A 19,606-nucleotide genomic window follows, 5' to 3' on the forward strand; every position below is an offset into this window, starting at 1 on the left:
TTCTCAATGTAGCACCACTTACACCCCTGCTGTTCAGGATGAATGTATGTGTGTATATGTGTATTCTCAATGTAGCACCACTTACACCCCTGCTGTTCAGGATAAATATATGTGTGTACATGTGTATTCTCAATGTAGCACCACTTACACCCCTGCTGTTCAGGATAAATATATGTGTGTCTATGTGTATTCTCAATGTAGCACCACTTACACCCCTGCTGTTCAGGATGAATGTATGTGTGTATATGTGTATTCTCAATGTAGCACCACTTACACCCCTGCTGTTCAGGATGAATGTATGTGTGTACATGTGTATTCTCAATGTAGCACCACTTACACCCCTGCTGTTCAGGATGAATGTACATGTGTGTATATGTGTATTCTCAATGTAGCACCACTTACACCCCTGCTGTTCAGGATGAATGTACGTGTGTATATGTGTATTCTCAATGTAGCACCACTTACACCCCTGCTGTTCAGGATAAATATATGTGTGTATATGTGTATTCTCAATGTAGCACCACTTACGCCCCTGCTGTTCAGGATAAATATATGTGTGTATATGTGTATTCTCAATGTAGCACCACTTACACCCCTGCTGTTCAGGATGAATGTAAGTGTGTATATGTGTATTCTCAATGTAGCACCACTTACACCCCTGCTGTTCAGGATGAATGTAAGTGTGTATATGTGTATTCTCAATGTAGCACCACTTACACCCCTGCTGTTCAGGATGAATGTACGTGTGTGTATATGTGTATTCTCAATGTAGCACCACTTACACCCCTGCTGTTCAGGATAAATATATGTGTGTATATGTGTATTCTCAATGTAGCACCACTTACACCCCTGCTGTTCAGGATGAATGTAAGTGTGTATATGTGTATTCTCAATGTAGCACCACTTACACCCCTGCTGTTCAGGATGAATGTAAGTGTGTATATGTGTATTCTCAATGTAGCACCACTTACACCCCTGCTGTTCAGGATGAATGTACGTGTGTGTATATGTGTATTCTCAATGTAGCACCACTTACACCCCTGCTGTTCAGGATGAATGTAAGTGTGTATATGTGTATTCTCAATGTAGCACCACTTACACCCCTGCTGTTCAGGATGAATGTAAGTGTGTGTATATGTGTATTCTCAATGTAGCACCACTTACACCCCTGCTGTTCAGGATAAATGTACATGTGTGTACATGTGTATTCTCAATGTAGCACCACTTACACCCCTGCTGTTCAGGATAAATATATGTGTGTATATGTGTATTCTCAATGTAGCACCACTTACACCCCTGCTGTTCAGGATGAATGTATGTGTGTATATGTGTATTCTCAATGTAGCACCACTTACACCCCTGCTGTTCAGGATGAATGTACGTGTGTGTATATGTGTATTCTCAATGTAGCACCACTTACACCCCTGCTGTTCAGGATGAATGTACGTGTGTGTATATGTGTATTCTCAATGTAGCACCACTTACACCCCTGCTGTTCAGGATGAATGTAAGTGTGTATATGTGTATTCTCAATGTAGCACCACTTACACCCCTGCTGTTCAGGATGAATGTACGTGTGTGTATATGTGTATTCTCAATGTAGCACCACTTACACCCCTGCTGTTCAGGATAAATGTACATGTGTGTACATGTGTATTCTCAATGTAGCACCACTTACACCCCTGCTGTTCAGGATAAATATATGTGTGTATATGTGTATTCTCAATGTAGCACCACTTACACCCCTGCTGTTCAGGATGAATGTATGTGTGTACATGTGTATTCTCAATGTAGCACCACTTACACCCCTGCTGTTCAGGATGAATGTACGTGTGTGTATATGTGTATTCTCAATGTAGCACCACTTACGCCCCTGCTGTTCAGGATAAATGTATGTGTGTATATGTGTATTCTCAATGTAGCACCACTTACGCCCCTGCTGTTCAGGATAAATGTAAGTGTGTATATGTGTATTCTCAATGTAGCACCACTTACACCCCTGCTGTTCAGGATGAATGTATGTGTGTATATGTGTATTCTCAATGTAGCACCACTTACGCCCCTGCTGTTCAGGATAAATGTACGTGTGTGTATATGTGTATTCTCAATGTAGCACCACTTACATCCCTCCTGTTTAGGATGAATGCATATGTCAGTATATGTGTATTCTTGCAATTTGTATAGGTAGTATATTTATTCTCCTTTTTAGGAAATGCAGAAATCAAACCAAACATCAACACCTAGGAAACTCTTGGCAGGATACACTAGCACCTGGCAAGATATGCTGTGACCAACACCTGGAAGGACACATGAGTTAGGAGTCCGCATATGACAGCCCTTGCTTCTGTTTGGCCCACAGGCACCTTTGGTTTGGCCAACAATGATTTTTAAAGCATGAATGTTGATGCCTCCCAATGGAGCATGTCTGTGGGGCCTGGTTCCATTCTGACACCCTCTCCCCAAGTTCCTGCTCATCATGGCACTCACGTTTACATATCCCACCAGACCACTCAAGGCATTTGATTTTGTGAACATAAATTTATTATGCCTGCCTGAGAACAGAAATAATAAAGAGTGTTTTCTACCTTTTCATTTTACCTCCACTATAGCTCCCAAGAGATATTACGTAGGCAAGGAGGGCACAGAGTTTATACTTCCTGCTCTAGATTGACTGCATCCCAATATAACACAGGAAGAACATGGGCTTGAAATGAGCAGACTTGGGCCCAGACTCCAGCTTCATCGTTTGCTTCTTTATCCAGAGGCTCCAATTCATTTGCCTTCCAGAGTTTCTGCAGTGATCAGCAAAACCGTCTGGCACAGGGGAGCACACAGCGGGAACTCAATAAATGCTAATTCCTTCTCTCATCCTGTTGCAGAGTCAGCCCCAACCTCTCTCCAATATCTTCTCCAGGGAAGAGGTCTCTTGGGCTCACCCAGGCAGGGCTGTGCTGTGCAGTTCTTCATTAGGAGATACGAAGAGCCTAGAAATGGAAAAGCTGGAATAAAGGAACGCAGAGTGGGGCTGCCTGCTGTGTTCCTTTTGCAATCACACACAAACATGATGCTGGGGAACAGCACCAGGGGCATGTCAAAGACCACAGCAGCACTGGTCAGTTGCAAATTGCCCTTCAGAAAATGCCTGAGGCAGCACAGCTTTTGGCAGACTGATTTTTTTTTTTTTTTTTTCTAATCAAGGCAAAGATTTCTCTAAAAAGCAGATAGTAAAGGAAGCCAAAGGAATGTTAGTGCCTGTCTCAGAAGCCACGTATATCTATCTTTAGTCCTAGTAAAGCCCAACACACTGTAATCAGTATAATAGCATACTCCCTTTCATAAAGACAGATGACACAGTTGACCTCCAGTCCCCATCTGGACACAGGACGTGTGTTGTGGGTTTTGTCAGCTGGGGACTTGGATTATGTGTCTGGACCCTGTCATCTAGTTTGGATCAGAACCAGGCATTTGCAGGAAGACTAGGAAAGATGAGTGTGGGGTCAGGGGGACCTTTGAGGAAAGAACTGGTGGATATGGAGTCGGAAGGCGGCGTGGGTGGAATTTGTTCGGAATTTTGCTCAAGCCACTTCTGTGAGACCTACTGGCCCTAAAATCAAATCTCTACCTTGATCTTTTTCACCCAAGTTGGTAACTCAATGCAGCCTTCCTGCTGGACCACTTCCTAGTCTTGGGTCATCAAATACATACTCTCATCCTCGTTGAATACTGTAAACCTGAATTTCCCCCAGGCAGGGAGCCATGAGCACTGCACATGGCACAGGGGACCTAAAGACATGGGAGGAAGAAACAGCATCAGGTTGTCTCATGGTGAAGTTTCCAGAACACCCTCCCTTACAGACAGCCTGTCCTTCCACCTGGAACCTTCTCTTCCTGCGCCCCACAGCAGTCTTCATCGTCTCTCTGGCTTCAGTCTGCTCTTCCCCCAGTCTGGACTGCGTTCATCCCACTAAATGACCCCGGCGTTTCAATAGTACATGTGAATGTTATGGCTCTTCTGGTCCCTGCCTATTCCTGAGTCATCAGTCTCCAAATCAACGTCATTCTGCTAGTCCTGGGACCAAGCCTCATTTTCCTCACTTGGAATGTACAGATGATTTCTTAGTTCCCTTCTAGTATGAAATCCTAGTCCCAAGAATGGCTTATCCAACTGTGAGCAACCTGATATAAGCCTATCATCATTGGATATAATTGGGATACACACACACACACACACACGTAGAAACAGGTAGAAATATACACATAAGAGTCATCTTTTATACAAGCCATCGCAGATGACAATTATATATAAGACCTTAGTCATGTACACTGTAGCATTCAGTCTTCACAATAAACTTAATAAAGGCAGGGCAGGTGTTGCCACTCAAATGCAGACCTTCTGACTTTAGGGCCAGGGCTCTCTCCGTGACCCTACGCTGTATCCCTGGTAAGCAGAGGCAAGGGGTGCTTATACGCCTCGGAGAGCATTGGGAAGTGGAGTACTCTCCCCTCTGAGGCCTCTGAGCTGGTCTAATGCTATCGTTAAGATCAGGCCCTGCTCGGACTGACCTAAATTTGAATCTTAGCTCTGCCATTTAGTAGCTGTGTACCCCTGAGCAAGCTAGTCCACTTCTCTGAGCCTCGAGTTAGCACTCTGTAAAATGAGAGAGTTAATAATCCAGATGTCACAATGGAGTCAGGAGGGTTTGATGAGGTAGTTCAGGGAAGGGCTTAACACGGGTCTAGCACACAGTGCCCAACAGGAGGAGTAGTATTTAGACTAGTATTGCATATTAACTTGCAGAGTGTTTCCGCCATGTCTGTTCAGAATAGTGTTAATTTTTAAAACCGAGGACCAATACACTACCCCTAGTGGAGAACTTGAATCCAAGGCGAGATTAGATGAGCCGGGTCAGAAAGGATGTTTGAGAAACTTGATGGAAAAGGCGCCCCTTGCGGAACTCCGGGGTCTTTCAGATCGCCCTGCCAAAGCAGAGCAAATCGTGTCAATCAACAGAGCTGCTCACAAGGAATGGCTAACAGGTCTCTTTAAAGGAGCACCAATCCCGTAAAAAGCCAGAAGAAAGAATGAATAATAGCAAAACTTGGCATTCAATGCAGGACATACTTCCTGCGTGGGGCCTGCTCAGAACACTTAAAGGTCCATCTGGAAACAGCATCAGGCAGAAGAGGGGTCTGCAGCCAGGTCAAGCCAAGCCTCCTTTCATGCTGAGAGCCTGACTCTTCTGAAGTTACAAAGTTCAAGGTGAATCCTCTTCCACATCCCAGATAACCAGCTGCCACCCAGGGATTCCTGATCAAAGCTCTCCCAAGCTTAGATTGCATGAAGTACTGGGGAGGTAACTGGAAAGCACCCAGGGTCCAATACAGTGGAATCCACTTCTCAAACCAGCCCATGACTGCTGAGTGTGCAGCCCTTGTGTTCTCTAGGAACCCTCTCTTAGAGACATCTGGTACTTCCAAATCGGTTGCATCTTTTAGATGTACATGGAAGAGTGGAGGTTTAAGTATCTCAGGGGGAAATCTAAGGAGACACAGAATAGAACAAAGTGAAGAGTTGTGGTCCAAAACTGGGGATCGCTGGGTTCTGCCTCCGCCTCTGGCTTGTGTGGTATCTGTGACCCATGGCTCGGGGTTTTGACAGAGGCTGACCCTCCACTTGTGAATATGCTCAGTGGAAATGCAAGCTTCTGAGTTGGGAAGGGCAAGGAGACTCTTAAGCCTTTCATACCCTGAGGTTCTACTTCCCTTCCTTTCTCCGGGCCTCAGTTTCCTAATCTGTAAAGCATGGAGCCTACGCAGGCCTCTCTGGACCATACACGATATTGCTGCAGGTCTTCTTGAATCCACGGGTTCACCAGACATCCTCTTTCTTCAGCCTCGCTCTGGCCTTGAGTCAATTCTTGCCCACCTTTTAAAAAATGCGCCTGTGTCAGTGACTACCCTGATGTTCAGCTGGAGTTGGAAGTGAGAGCTGCCCAGAGCATCCTCAGTGGACGGCGTTCACCGCATGACATGTAGATTAACTCTGGGAAGCCATGCTTAGCACCAATGGCACGGTTCGTCCATTTTTGGCAGAACATGACAAATCTAACCATCTGAAGCAGGGCCTTACAGTCAGGGCGACCCACTGGTTTATCATACAAATAGGGATACTTTTGAGAGGGACAGGAGCTGCTATTAAAAAATACACCTGAACCACAGGGCTATCGCAGATAACCTAGGACATAAGGTTTACATTATACTCAAAGATATCTGTGGAGGAGAGTCTATGATAATTCAATCGTGAGCCGGAGAGAAGAACACGCATGGGGTCAGTTTGGTTATCACGTAGACCTGAGGACGCTGCTGGTGCTGACTTGGCAGGCGTCAGGGAAGCTACATGTCCAGCAGTGCACAAAACAATCCCAAACTGCAGAGAGTTACCTGGCTCAAAATGGCCAAAATTTCTCTGCTGAAAAATATGAATATGGTGGGATAAGAATAGTCGTAAACAGTGATGTGAAACTCAGAATGACAACTTTCAGTGCTTTCAGGCCCAGTCAGGAACGGAAAACTCTATGCCCCTTCTTAAGGAGTTTAAATTTAAGTCTTTAAAATGCCAAACAATTTTCATATGCACTGAATTTGGCTTTTGGCCTCCAGATTGTGGCCTTCTAGTATATATACACACACATATATATATATATATATGGAGGGAGAAAATTCATGTATGTGTGTATGTCAATCTATATATGTATGTACATATGTGTATGTGCACAAACATTCCGGAAGAACATGGAATGAAATTTACAGTGACAAAAAGAGTAGATGACCCAAAGCTTAGGTGTTTTCCCCTTAAAGCTTTCTACAGCCGTGGAGAAATAGGAACCTTTTAGCAGATATTGGCAAGTACTTAGCATGAAGGCCCCCTGGGAATAGTCTATGAAAAGAAACAGCAGCCACAACTCAGGGTCTGTGCCTGTGATTGTCATCACATCCCAGATGATTTTTCCTAACCCTCAATCAGACTTCTGAAGGACATAAATCCACATCCCTGGGCTCAGCCTGTTGACCCACAGGAATTGGAGCAATGTTGGAGGGTGGGGTGCGCACTGGTGGGGAAGGGGAGGGAACTGGTTGCAAAGGAGCAAACCATTCCCCACTCGCATGCTCTTCTGTGAAGAAAACACGTGCCCAGGCCACCAAGGCAATCACTGCTGGGCTCCAGAACAGGAAGAAATTCGCTAAACACTACGTCGCTGACACAGACAGCAGAGACGTTTGCCAAGAGTGCAGCCCGTCTTGACTGGGACATCAGCACTAAAGGCAGGGCCCGCTGCCAAGCTCGTGATCTCTGAAGCAGAGGCGCAGCCAGCTGCCCTAGTGCTCCGCAGACGGCGCTCAGATAATCTTGACTTGGGCCTGTAACTGACAAGGGTTCACTGGGACTGTTTTCTCTTGTATGTGGGAGGAGATGCCTTTTCTAAGCCTCAGTTATGCCGGGCCCCAAACCTCCGTGATTTCCACCACTCTCATAATAATCCTATAATGGGCTAGGTCCCTTCCGTGTAACCCCATGAGATGAGCATTGCTGTCCCCATTTTACTGATGAGGAAACTGAGACTCAGGGAAGTTAAGTCTCACAGCTACTCAGTGTCAGGTTTCAAGTCTGGACTTGTCAGTGCCACAGTCTTTACCTTCCTGTGCTTACCCCACCATTGCACACATTCAAGCAGCAGCAGACAGCTGAGGTAGTTCCTTCGTGGGCATTGCTGGCGCTATTAACAAACATCTAACCATTGCAGCTGGTGCCACTTGAGGATAATGTCCAAAGACACGAGGGGCTTTGGAACTCGGACTTTGGAGAAAGGATGTGGACTGACCCAGAAATCAGCCAGAAATTGCCTCAATAACACCTGATAAAATTAAGTCTAAAGAGGAACGGCAGTGAGAATTGCATGCGGAGAAAGTGATCACTTGATTATTATTATTTTTTTAACCGGGGTTTCACTCTTGTTGCCAGGCTGGAGTGCAGTGGCGTGATCTTGTCTCACTGCAACCTCTGCCTCGTGGGTGCAAGGGATCCTCCTACCTCAGCCTCCCGCGTAGCTGGGATTACAGGAATGCACCACCACACAGGGTTAATTTTGTATTTTTAGTATAGATGGGGTTTCACCATGTTGGCCAGACCAGTCTCAAACTCCTGACCTCAGGTGAGCCTCACCCACCTCGGCCTCCCAAAGTGCTGGGATTTCCGGTGTGAGCCACCACGCCCAGCCAGAAGTCATCCCCTTCTCCGAGTCTTGGATCCCACCCGACTTGTGGAATCCTGTATGACTTTTCTATTGCAGTGTAACAAACAACCCCAAAACAAAGCGTTCAAAACCCACCACACTTACTTAGCTCATGATTCTGTGTGTTGGCAATCCGGGCAGGGCTCAGCTGGGTGGTCCCTCGTGTGTCTGCAGGTCAGCTGTCGGTTGACTTTGCCAAATCTCACTGCGCTCTTCACATTTCTGAGGCCTGCCCTGGATAGTGGGGCTGACTTGCCTCTGGTTCACTTGGTCTCCTGTCATCCAGCAGGCCAGCCTGGGTTTGTTCACAGGACTGGACAGGTTTAGAAGGAAAACGAAGTTCACAAAGGCTCCTTGAGACTTAGACTCAGAATTAACATGACACATCTGCCACTTCCTATTGGCTGAAGCGAGTCATAAGGCCAACTTGGATTCAAGGAGTAGGGAAACAGACTTCACCTCCTGCCGGAGCAACTGCAAAGTCATATTCCAAAGAGGCATAGTTACAGAGGAGAACAATGGTGGTCCTTTTACAAATAGCTGTTATTAATTGGCTTCACTTTTAAAGTGTAAATGGTGACCATTTCATGCTTACCCGAGATGGTCCTCACTGCTGCCCCTTCCTATTCAAGTCAGATTGTCGTAGAGAACCGTAACCAGGTGGATGCTGCCACCCAGGCCCACCCCATCTCCGCCCATTTCCTGCACATTGTACCTAATAGTCTTCTTCAATTCTTCCAGAAACTGTAGCCCAAAAAGATAGCCCCCCCAACCATACACATAATTAGGGGGAGCGAGCCTGTTGCCTCACGTTTGGGGGACCTAATCTCAGCTGGATCCCAATCTGTCTCTCCACACAATCATTATTTTTTAAAAAACATTGATGAGTACCTTTCACCTATCTCATATAGAATATGCCTGTCATTATTCTAGCATTTAAGAATATAAGGAACAAACTAGACCTGTTTCTGCCCTCATGGAGGTCACAGACTATTTCTCTAGGGAGAATAGAGATAAACAAATATTATCTTCATTTCACAAGTGAAACAAGGCCCACCATCACAAAGATGATATGGGACATGACCAGGATTTGAACTCAAGCGGGTCTACTTCATAGCCCACGTGCCTGTTCACCACCGCCCCACACAGCAAGAGCAGGGCCAGCCTTTGTGGTATAGTTGGGTAAAGGCCAAACCATGAGAGACAAAGAATAAATTTGGGAGATAAGGAGCAGGACTATAGGAATGTCCCTGCAGAGTGACAAAGTGTGGGAGATGCAGAGAGAAGGGAAGCAGGCAGCGTTCTTCCCCCTGCAGCTTGTCAGAGGGCTATGGAGAGGTGGAAGCCCGCTCCCTCCAGCTAAAACTTGGGCTCACACAGGGGCCTCAGCAGGGCCCTAAGAATTGAGCATGGCTCCCTTCCTCCTGCCAAAGTCATTCTCCTAGCCTTCAAAGTGGTCTTCCAGGGAAAGCTTGCCGCTTCCCCCAAGTGCCAGGCAATACCAGCTTCTTAACGAGAATAAGGAGTGTGCGCTGGCTCTCCGGAACTGTTCACCCAGTGAGCCACTTTATATTCATTGTGATTAAGCACTTATTTACTGCATTCCCACGGGTGTAGCGCCAGCTGGAGTCAAACTTGGTAATTGTTTCCCACCTTATCCTCAGCAATTGCATTCCAGCCGATGGTATATACACCGATATAAATTGTTCACCAATAAACACATCTCTTACGAGCCTTATTTATCTTATGGAAGCTTCATGAAATAATCATACAGATTCATCATGCCATATTCCTCCCATAGACTTTATAGGGGATTCCCCATTAACTTTAATGGGGAAGGTTGTTAGGAGTCTTCTTCCCCCTCCCTTGGCATAGATCAAAGTTAGTGCATGGCCAATAAAAGACACATTTTTCAAAAGATCTCCTTGGTCATTCCCGCCCACCTCCTGAGCGACTGCGAGAGCGTCTTCCCTTCTTAAGTTTTGCCTTCTCTGTAGTAGATCAACTTTGCCTGTAGGCCCACACTTCGTCCTCAGCCCCTGGATCCCCGTACTTACTGACCTCATGCTGGGCAAATCTTCCTGCCTTAAAACTCCAGCATTCTTCCTCTCCTTCACCCAGTGTCTTTCTACTCACTTCCCACCTAAGGTCGTGGCCTTCTGTGGTGTTTCCACTACTGGATGCCTCGTCTCCCTTGCTTTCCTGCCATTTCGTACCCACCAAAAGGTTCCGATCCTGCAGGCTTTTGTCACCAGTTGGAATATGTCACTTTCAACTTTCTGATTTTCTGCTGGTTGGTTGGTTGGTTTCAGAATTGGCTTTTGTATTAGTTAGGGGAAAGCTTAAGCTTCTGTAATAAAAAGACTCCCAAGAAGCTTCAGCTTTAAGATGCTCGTCTTTTCTCTCTGATGGAACAGTCCTGAGTGGGTGAGCAGATTTGCTGTGTCATTATCCCCGAACCTCGGCTAGATGGTCAAATCCAAGTACAGGCCCATCTAGCACCTGTGTTTGAGCTTATGGGGTAAGGAAAGAGGAATACCAGAAAAAATGGCTTGCCTTTCACGTGACAATCACCTGGAAAGGACAGTTCACTCACCTCCCCTTGGCCCACGCTTGGTCCCAGAGATGCATGTACTTGCCTCAGGCCCACTGCACTCTCTACTACGCATGGGAAAGGGAGCGAGTGGGGTTTCACAGACAGCTCACTCTTTTCCCATAGCTGCACTGGTCAGCGTCTTCAAACCAAACCGCTCAGTCAAACAGTTAAATGAGAGTCTTTGCCCACAATAAGATTTGTATAGAAGAATGAAATATATGCCAAAGAAACAGCTGGGTGGTACACTGCCACTCTACCACAAATCTTCCTCAACTAAAAACACTTTCTTCAAAGTTCATATGAGGGCTGGCCATGGTGGCTCATGCCTGTAAGGCTGACACTGCAGTGAGCTCTGATTGTGCCACTGCACTCCAGCCTGGGTGACAGAGCAAGAGCCCATCTCTAAATGTGGATATATGTGTACATGTGAAGAGGCCTTCCCAAAAACGCATCAGCCTGCTTCTTTCTGACACAGCCTGTCTGATACATCGGCAAATACTGTGGGTTCTTCCTTGACTGTCTATTCAGAATGACTTTCTCACCACACCCACCACCAATCCAAGCCACCGTTGACTCTTTTCTGGATTGTTTTAATAGCTTTCTAGTGACTGGAATTCTGCCTTCCTATAGTTCTGTTCTCAACGCAGCAGGCTTTAAAACATAAATTAGAGCCTTTCACTTCTCAACTCAGAATTCTTCAATGGCTTCCCTCTCAAACCAGGAGGAAAAGCCAGAATACTTACAGTGACCTACAAGTCTAATCCGATTGTATCACCTGCCAGTCCCCTGCCTCCTTGCCCCCATCTCACCTCGTACCCATTTTTTCCTGCATTCTACTCTCTCCAAATCTGTTTCAGTGGCCTCCATGCTGGTTCTAAAACATGTTAACCGCATTCTTCCTCAGGACCCCGCACCGGCGTTTCCCTCGCCCAGACTCCCAGTTGCTTCCCTCCCTCACTTCCTCCAGGTCTCTCCACAGTGTCACCTTCTCGCTCAGATTTTCCCTGACCGACGCACATGAAATAGCAATCCCATATCCAGCTGTATGCTGGCAAATGTTTAAAAACCAGCTGTCCCTGAATTGTAGCATTTTTGTGTGTGATCTAAATACTCCCACTGTGGCCACTTTCAAGCTACCAAAGTCATTGAACATGAAGCTGGGGAGAGAGGCATAGCGTGTTCAAGAGCTGACGCCAGCCGCCTGCAGCCCATCGTTTCCCACACTTCCCCAGCGTTCTCTGTCCCTTCACCCGCGTTAGTGTCTGTCTCCTTGGCACCTATCACGGCCCGGCTTGTACCTTCCCTTACTTGCTTGTTAATCGCACGTGTTTTCCTGTACAAAGAGCTGGACATGTAAGCCATGAAGGTGACATGACAAGGCAGGGCTGTATCTTCACTGTCATATTGCTGCCATTCAGAATATCTTAGTCATTCAGTCCCATCTGTTGAAATGAGTGAATGAAATGGTGAAGAACATAGACAACTCCCAGAAGAGAAAACACATTGTAATCAAATGTACTGGGAAAGTTTCTGCTCCACTGGCAGTAATTGTCTAAATCAGTACCTACCATCGGAAGAGAAAGCAGTGCTGTCTGGAGAGCTGCAACAATAATTCCTTAATTGAAACAACTGGACAAGTTGACTAGATTTAAAACGTGGAACATTAAAGGAAGCTGGAGGAAGATCAAATCTGGCAGGGTCCAGGGGAAGGAAGGGAGATTCTTGTTGGGTTTAAGAATCAATGAAAATAGGCTGGGCCGGGCGCAGTGGCTCAAGCCTGTAATCCCAGCACTTTGGGAGGCCAAGGTGGGTGGATCACGAGGTCAAGAGATCGAGACCATCCTGGTCAACATGGTGAAACCCCAGCTCTACTAAAGATACAAAAAATTAGCTGGGCATGGTAGCGCATGCCTATAGTCCCAGCTACTCAGGAGGCTGAGGCAGGAGAATTGCCTGAACCCAGGAGGCGGAGGTTGCGGTGAGCCGAGATCGTGCCATTGCACTCCAGCCTGGGTAACAAGAGAGAAACTCCGTCTCAAAAAAAAAAAAAAGAAAATAGGCTGGACGAAGTGGCTCATGCCTCTGATCTCAACACTTCTGGAGGCCAAGGCAGGCAGATTGCTTGTGGCTAGGAGTTTGAGACCAGTGTGGGCAACATGGTGAAACCTGGTCTCTAAAAAAAAAAAATTAGCTGCACGTGGCGGCAACTGCCTGTAGTCCCACTACTGGAGTGGGGCTGGGTGGGGGGCGGGGGGGGTTGGGGGTGGTGGGCAGAGCCAAGGCAAGAAAATTGCTTGAGCCCAGGAGGTCAAGGCTGCAGTGAGCTGTGATGGTGCCACTGCACTCCAGCCTGGGTGACACAGCAAGACCCTGTCTCAAAAAAAAATAAAATGAAAATACATTCTGATTCCGGATGAAGTTGGGGTTTGTGAGGATGTCCTAGTGAAGACCAGCAAACAGCAGGTATTGGGAGGTCTTTCTGGCCTGAAGGCTCACACAGAGGGGAGGTACTAATAATTCAGCTACGTTTCCGCTGAAAAGTTAGTAATGTGCATTTGTTTTGACGACAATGGCCAGTGTGAGAAAAGTTGAGAAGGAAACGGTCCCACCATACATAGTCGGCAGCATTGTACGTCTGGTTGGATCCCTTTGGAAGGTAGTGTGTTAGAATGAAAATGTTCGTCCTTCCAACCAGTAAGCCAAAGGAAGAATTTAATCGAAGAAATTGACTGTAAACACAAACATTCATACAGCAGTCACCATCACAGCCAAAAACAGAAAATCCTGCAAATGTGCATCAGTAAGGAATGATTAAATAAATGATGGCGGTAACTCAATGGAATATACGTCATGAAACCCTAAAAAATCATTATAAAAGCACAGCAATGCCAGTGACGCTGCGGAGTGAAACGCCAGACTGCAAAGCGCAGACTACAGATCCTTAGAACTGTACCCACAAATGGCCAAGCTAAAGGACAATGTACAAAAAGAATGGTGTTGGTGAGAGGGTATTTCTTCCTAAAATTGGCTTTACTTAATTACTAAAGTCTTCACGGTAAGTGTTTCATGGCAGAAAATTATTTTTACACAAAAATGGGGGGGAAGACTGAGGAATGAAAGGAAGACATCCTTCTCCTGGTGGCTGGTCAACTACTGACGTCCCAGGAAGTCCGCTGTTGCTGGGGTTGCTGAAGAACATGGAGACACAGGCCTTCTACTCACAGAGCGAGGCAGCGTGGCCACGGTGAACACTTGATCCACCCTACCTACCCGGACTGGGACAGAAAATCACAGGAACATTGGTCTTGGGTGCTCTTAGGGTTCCCGTGGTCACACCACGTGAACAATTTCAGACAATGAAATTCCTGTGGACACTTCCTGCCTTCCAGGCTAAATGCTGAGCACCGGCTCCAAGGCCAGTACGGGAAAGACCCAGCCTCTCTTGGGTAGCAGCTAAGGAAACTTCTGCCCGGGGAGCTTCTGCTGCAGAAGTCGGGGGCTTTTAGCAACTATTCAATTAATTTCTGAGCCTGCCAGCACTTTGCTCTCAGGGTGCAAGAGCAAGAGCAAAGTGCACGCTTGCTTCCTCCCACGGCGTGTCGTGTTTAACAGCACTTTTCCAAACTCCTCCACACCCCATGCTGAGAGCCGTGTCGCCTCAGAGAGACGGGACTGGTCCAGGTCCGATCTGACTCTAGGCAAAACTGCATTTACAGTCCCCATCAAAACAGTGGTCAGCCCTAGCCTGAATCGTATCCACAGACAACTACTCTCCGACCTTTTGCGGCTCTGCCCATCTGGGAGGCAAAGCTGTGTCCCACAGCTCAGCCCATCTGAAAGTTCCGCTAACTCAGTCCCTTTCTACATGGCTGCAGTCGTATCGGCCTCCTCCTCTCCTTCCTGTCAGCTGCACAGAAAGCAGCCGCGGAACTATCACCATCATCACCATCACACCCACTGAGCCTTCATTTATACCCACAGCTGGTAAACTGTTTTCATCCACTCCTTTTTACAATTCTATGCCGTAGATACTGTTGTTATCCCCGTTTCATAGATGAGGAAACTGCCTGAGGCCGCCCGAGAAGTAGCAGAGCCCGGATTTGAACTACTCCAGAACCCGTCTCTGTCCACTCTGCCCGCCGCTTTCCTCCACAGAAGCCCTGACACTGAGGAAGAGAGGCACGGCATTCACGACAGAAATGTTCCCAGAATTCAATTCGCTTTCTGAGATATCTCTGACCTGCTGGGAATCGACTTCAGTATCACCATCAATTCACACGGATGACCTAACGTGGGGGAGGCAAAAGCTTTTTCAACAATGGCCCAAACCAACAAACGTTTCCTTAAAAGTGAGCCTCAAATTGAGATCCCTGCACTGGGAAGAAAGGCATGGTTCTCACGCGAAAAAGAAGTTTGATGGAATCTTCTGATACTCTGAGTGACTCTGCATGGGCTTGCAGACTTTTCAGACTCTCCTTGCTGATTTAGAGGCGGCATTGTCTAACCTACTGACTTAGGAATCCTTTCCATATGTTAGTAGGATTTGACTCAAAAGCTGAAAGGAAGCCAGATAGAAATGGGTGCGAGAAATAAAGATGAGAGAAGAAGGCAGAACACAAATGAGCACCTCCCCTACCTGCAAAAGCGAGACAAGCGCAGGTGGGCTGAATGAGGACAGAGAGCCCACGTGGGGAAGGGAAGCAAACTTCCGAGGTCTGGAGAGCTGAGTGACCAGGCAGTAAGAGGCCCAGAATGACCGGCAGGAACCACCCCCACTTTAGGGCCTCCCTAAGATACCACAGTTGAATTGGGGTCCTCAATGGAGGCTGGTGTCCTGCAGTTCAGCAGATGGAAGGGACATATAAAATGACAAGAGCAAAACACCTTCACTGTCAACATAACTTCATTTATATCCACAGCCTGATAAGGAAGGACGAAGACCCCATCCTAGTCCTAAAAAACAAAGCTAATCACAAAACTTCCTGTTTAAAACGTCCACGGTACCCCAACACTCCTGTAGCTTACGACAGGATGAAGCCCTGACCCCTCCACCTGGCACACAAGGCTGCCTCCCTCTCCAGCCTCAGCTTTCAAGATTGCAACTTTCGGGAGTCCAGTCCTCCCTGTTCTTTCCTACATGTGAGGAAGAAACACCAATACGCCGTGCCATTGCTGACCTCCACACCAGTGCCCACACTGCACAGGGAAGGTGTGAGCCTACCCTTTCCCTCCCCCTAATTCTTCTTTTGCAAGGCTTGCTCTACTTCTCTTACCTTCTACCTTTCTTTACTTATCCTTTCCTTTGGGGAAGAATACATTCCTCATGCTTTCCTCTGGGCTCCAAACTGCAGTGTTCAGCCTTGTTTAAACGCCCACTGCATGGTGTCGTCATGGATGCTTACCATGTCTGTCTCCCTTACTCTGCTGTGAGCAGCCAGCAGACAGCTGCACCTTGCTCATCTTTCTCTCTCACACCCATTCTATCAGCTTTCCCTTGAGTCACATCCTATTAACATAGGGAGAAGTTTAGGCCGGTAGGCTACGCAATAGTGTGTCTAAGTCAACAAGTGAGATCTTTTAGAAATCCACATGGTGGTAGATACTTTTGGAAGGGAAGGCCAGGAATGTGGTGTGCTAGATGACACAGGTGCAGCTGATTCGAGCAGTTAACCTGCATGACGTGCCTGGAGTGAAGTGGGCATTGAATGAATGTCGGTGGAAACCAGGTTTTCCACTGGCCCTGACTTCTCATGTGCTGTAGAGAAGGCTGGGTCTGCGCTTGGCACCTCTTCCCGGAAAGACTATGCCTGTAAGAATTCCCTGAATCATTCCAAGGAAAGGCCATTTTACCATTAAAAACTAGTTTTTTATCCAAGAAACTAGGAGAATTGAAAAATACTACCTGGCCAGTATGTCCCCCATCGCAATGCGCCCCTCCTGGCCTGGGATCCTGACTCACAGCTGCATTTTCTCGTTCCCAGGTTCCCTGTCTGGACCTCTCTCCAATTCCACCAGCTTCTGTGTTGAGAAAGGCCAGCCTCAGACCTGCTCCTCCTCACTCTCCTCTGTCACAGTTGTTTACTGGACTGTTTGGTTTGACTTCCTGTGGACAGTGTCCACAGCACCAGCAGTTTCCACGATGCAGGTCACATTACTGCGTCACCTGTCAGTAAGTCATCAAGCCCACCAAATTCTGAGCGCTCGCTTCCAAAAGTGTGGCTGTTCTGATTTCTACAAGGCTCCTCTTGTAGATTTATTGTGGGGTAAATACAGGACTTTCTGGCCTTCAGGTTTAAGAATCCCCTCCATATTTTAACAGGATTTGACTCAGAAGCCTCAAGAAAAGAGATAGGAATTTGCCTTTTCAGTCCACCCCAGAAGATTTTTTTTTGTCTTAATTTATCCCTAGAAATCAGCCAGGAACTCCTAGGCCAGCATTCTTCAGAAAGCCTTTTCCGTTGGCTTCTAGGGAATGCAGTAGGATTGCTAGAGAACCAGGGCTGGGGGCCCAGGACTGGACTTCCTCCTGTAGGAAAACTGAGCTTGGGTCTGCCCTGTCAGAGCCTGGAAGCCCTCTAGTACAGCTCAGACTCAGGTGCAACTCCACGGGCTCAGCCTCCTTCCTGGCACAAGTCCCACGCGTGGCGGAGCAAGGTTGCGGCAGAAGCACGGCTTTCATCCTTACCTGGTCTGGCTGCAGGACGTCAATCCTCTAGAGAGACAGCAGCATCCCAGCAGCCTAGCCCAGGGCCTCAGACCACTCTGCCTACAGCCCCCCAGAGCCACTATTACTGACCCCAGAACTATACTGCCTCCTAGAGTCCTTGGAATCAAGTGGGCTTCCTGCAGGCCTCTGCAGTTCGAGTAGACCCCCCAAGGTCTGATCCGGTCCTTGGAGTGAGAGACAGAGCCTAGGAAGTTTTCCTTATCAGTTCCCCCGTGTCCAGTTCTCTAGCACTGTCCAGTCGTACACCTGGATCTGTTCTGATTTCTGGGAAGCCAATTGTTCCTCCTTGGAATGGCCCTAGGATAAAACCTGGTTGCAGCCTAGTGCTTTGGTGTGGGAAGCAAGTTAGCTCTCTGCCGCACCCCAGGACCCAGCAAGGCACAGATAATGTGCCAAACCCAGCTTTCCCGGGAGGATCCCAGAGCCATCTGACTGACAGAGTTGTGGCTGAGGAAAATGGGGTGACTGGTAGTATGTGTCAGTCGGGTGGACTAAGAAGTCACAGGGTAAGGCAGTCACAGACAGCCAGGACGTTTCAGAAGCAAGGCAGCCTAGCAGCAGACCAGCAAGCCTGACGTCAGGAGCTGAGCCCCAACTCTGAATCAGCTCTGGCGGCCAGACAGCAGTATCTGGGGACACAGAAAGGGCAGGCAAGATCAAGGGCAAGGCAGAGCTACCCTGGAAGCCCAAGGGCACAGGCAGGGGTCCCTCAGCAGCAGGAATGAAAGAGTAGTCAGAGTGGAGCCTGGGGCTCAGCAGAAGAGTCTTAATTCCCTTAAGGCTGAAAACAGAATTGTCCTGGAAACCTCCTGGGTCTACAAGAATGTGACAAAGAACCCCCGTCCATGAAGAGAAAAGGGCTTCATGGGACTCCAGCTGACATAGGGGAGAATCAGCTCCTGAAGGGAGAGAATGGCCCTCTTTCTTCTGCCCATCTAATGCCCTTGACCTGAACTAGCCATGAAGGGCTTGAGTTCTCCAGGAAGCCTGGAGAGAGAGCGATCTTTTCATCCTCAGAAAGGACAGCACCTCAGAAACCCGTCTTGCCACCTGGTCTTTTATGGGGTAAAAGTACAGGAGACCCTCAGAATTGCGGGGCAAATAGCACCTCAAATGTGAAATCATATGAACTGGTATGATTAAGGAAAAAGGCTCCCTCGTTTTTAAGATCACAGAACTTCTACACCCAAGTTAACTCTGTCCCCCAAAACCTTATCACCAGGCTGTAAGATGCGTATGGCTTTCCAGAGTAGTGCTTTTGGGCAAAAGCATTTTTGGGCATCCTAGTATTTTAATAGGTAATATATTAATGTCGTATACCAGTTGAAGGAGTATTGATTTTTATTGTGTTGAGCAAACATCAGTAACGCTTTTGGGCCAAAGCATTACTCTGGAAAACCACACACCTCACACGCTGGTGATGCCATCGCTGGGGATGTTTTGAGACGCGTCCCATGGAGGCCTTCAGAGACCATTTACAGGCGCCAGAGAAGCAGCAGCACGGCAGCCTCATAAAACCACACCTTGCTTTTGGCCGAGAATGGTGTTATTATCACCATATTAGTCAGGACCAGGATGAGAAAACCAAATCAAACCAGCCTTCCTATGTCTTTTTCACCCCATTTTTAAAGGTTTTATAGCTCTACAGTTTACATTTGAGTTTGTGATCCATTTTGAGTTAATTGTTATAAAAGGCATAAGACTTAAAGTTGTGATTAATTGGATGATTATTTTGCCTACGAATGTCCAGTTGCTCCAGTATTATTTTTTGAAAATAATATCTATCTACACTCCATTAAACCATCTTTACGCCTTGTCGGAAATCGGTGCGGCTTATTTGTGTAGGTCCATTTCTGGGTCCTGTGTTCTGTTCCATTGATAGGGTTTGTGTTACCTCCACCATTGCTATGTGTCTTGATCCGTGTAGCTCTTATAGTAAGTCTTGTAATCGGATTCTACACAAAATTTATTTCAGGAAATAGAAGTCTTCAA

The 19,606-nt window shown here is 47.2% G+C and overlaps 1 long non-coding RNA gene across 1 annotated transcript in view; it reads left to right on the plus strand.

Moving 5' to 3' along the window:
• The window catches only part of LOC118148882 (uncharacterized), a 109,684-nt gene extending 92,628 nt beyond the window's left edge, over window positions 1–17,056 (plus strand). Inside the window, exon 3 of the long non-coding RNA XR_004735929.3 lies at window positions 16,869–17,056. This is a non-coding gene — a long non-coding RNA (uncharacterized LOC118148882). The remainder of the gene's footprint in view (window positions 1–16,868) is intronic.
• The last annotated feature ends 2,550 nt before the right edge of the window (window positions 17,057–19,606 follow it).

Source organism: Callithrix jacchus, chromosome 17, assembly GCF_049354715.1.
Source record: "Callithrix jacchus isolate 240 chromosome 17, calJac240_pri, whole genome shotgun sequence".
Taxonomy (NCBI): Eukaryota; Metazoa; Chordata; class Mammalia; order Primates; family Cebidae; genus Callithrix; species Callithrix jacchus.